A 2,508-nucleotide genomic window follows, 5' to 3' on the forward strand; every position below is an offset into this window, starting at 1 on the left:
TGCTGTCAGAGCTTGGGCTTTGCTCAATGCCAGGGCAATACAGTGGAGCCAAAAGCAGGTCATTAACCCTTCCTCATCCCTTGGCAGCCCAGAAATGGTGCAATTAAATGGTGAACAGTGGGCATGACACAGGATGGTCACGGCAAGTTTTTGGCCTGGGGTCAAGGTCACCAGTTTCCTGCAGACCCTGATGCTTGGTGAATCATGTGCTCTGATTCCTGTTTTGATCCCACTGGCTTTGAACATTTTTCCTCCTCTACTGGCATTTTGCAAAGTACAAGATGCGCTTTCCTTGCAGCCAGGAGTCTGTTGGCAAACCTGAGGATTCACCAAAGTTTGTTCTGGTCTAGGAGGAAACAGTTATGACTCTAATAGAGTGGATTTCCAAGATAATCATCCAGACTTGACCAGTGACTTGCTTCTTACCTTTTTCTTAGCCTGTCTTTTGCTGTGCCTGAATCTGAAGTTCCTTAAGATCATAGCAGAAGCTTGCGGTTGCTGAGCCCTTCATGCAAGGGGGAGATGATCCATCTTCACTTTGTGTCCTTGATAATTCACCTGGGTATTTGTCACTGTTGTCCTTAGGTGCTAAACCATGGTTCTGGTTACTCAGACCCTTCCTGAAGTGCCCCATCGGATGGGTTGACACCCATGTGCAGTGAAGATGGGCTGGGCTTTGCAGACCATGGGGTGCAGTATGCAGCAAGGCTTGCTCTGCCTTCTCGAATATTGACATTACTGGAGGATCTGACTGCAGGATGTGATGGTGAGGAAAGGTACTTGAGCATGCTTTAAATACTCTGTAGCCTTAGGTATGCATGAGAGCCCTGAGAAGGGGTGTTTTACACTAAGGGCTGAGTATTTAGTGTATGAATGAGATCTGTCAGACTTTCCTTTGGTACCAGTTGCCTTGCAGACCTGGAGGATGCTGGGCTTGGTGTAATTAGCAATGTCAAAGCCTCAGATCCTTCTTCTCAGAGCACAGAGCTCCTGGTTTTGATGGGCTAAGTGCCACTTAAGTCCTCAGGTTTTTTGGCATCCTTGTCTGGGGGATCTAGAGAGCATGTTGTGTGGCCTCGACTTCTCAGACCATGTCTAGGTAATAAAACCTTGATACCAAGGCTGACAAGGCATTACTGGGTGCTGAGTGCGGTTGTGGCCTCTAGCAGGAGCTCCAAGCAGAGTCTGAGCATGCATCAGTATCTAATGTACTTGCAACACAGGAGGGAGCAGAGGCTGGGAAGGACCTGTCGGAGGTGTCACTCTCTGCAAAGTGAAGAATTGAGTGTCGTGGGACCTGTTTTTCCAGCTTAGCTGCATTACTCTTGGCCCAGACAGCTGTGTGAAGGGTTGAAGTGCTGCAGGTGGTTTGTAACCCTCCTCTGTTAGTGGGTGACTTGTAAAAACAGACCCAATTCTTGCTCAGGCCCTTTTTAAATGTGGAAGGAGGCAAAGCAAGATGCATGACCAAGCTTTTATTTACCTTAGCCCCGACCCCCTTCTTAAACCTTTTTTAGCCAACTTACTTCTGCAGCTTGTGCCTTCTTTAGCTGCTATAATATTCAAAGCTTTGTTTATACAAGAGCAGTTAAAACAATGATAAGAGTTGTGCACAGATTTTTCTCAAAGGCATGGGAGTCCAAAAAAATCTGTGTTCATTCAAAAAATAATAATTACATGGAAGGTTGCAGCAGCAGTGAAAACAGCCCTGCAGTGTTTCAAAGCTGAAAGCCTGTGCCAAGCTGCTGAAGGTGAAGGAGTCAGGTAGTGAGGCTGTCTCATTGCATTTCTCAGTTTATTGGCTTACCCTGCCCTGGGCATGCTGCCATCCCTCTCTGCAACATCCAGCTCATGTTCTTTCTGTCTCCAGAGTCACCGAGCTACTGTGAGCACATCCTGCCTGTCCTTGGGTCTCCCTGGGTCAAGGTTAGGTTTGAACTTTCCAGGTTCATGGTTGACCTCCACCAGCTAACAGGATCGCTTACAGCCAAGTTGAGATACCAAGAGGTGAAATGTTGGTGGCTTATCTTTGCTTTTCGGATTTTGTATGTGAATAGCTGGGATGGAGTGTGATGGAGAGCCCCACTTCTCTGGCACAGCAGAGCTCTTCGGTGTTGCAATGAAGGCATCAACATGCAGGAGTCATCAAAACCAATGGCAATAAGGTTACTCTAAGACACTGGTTTTATTATTATTATTATTATTTTAGAGCAAGTGTAAAATAAGATGCACAAAGCCAGAAAGCAGCTTGGTGGTGTAGAGTGCTTAAGATTCAATAGATATATCGGCTATAGGTGAGAGCTGAGGCTCAGAGGAAAGCAAATTTCTCCCGAAAATCTGGTTTGGTTAGAGGAGATGCAGGTTCATTGCTCCAGCTCCTTCTGGAGTTAATGGTGTGCCTAATGCCACTGTCATTGCAGCAAATGTCAGACCCAGAAGATCTAATGTAGACACTAGTTCTTCATTCTTCCTGCTCCATTCTCTCATTCTTCCTGCTTCCTTCTTTTT

This window comes from Athene noctua, chromosome 22, assembly GCF_965140245.1.
Source record: "Athene noctua chromosome 22, bAthNoc1.hap1.1, whole genome shotgun sequence".
In the NCBI taxonomy this organism is placed as follows: Eukaryota; Metazoa; Chordata; class Aves; order Strigiformes; family Strigidae; genus Athene; species Athene noctua.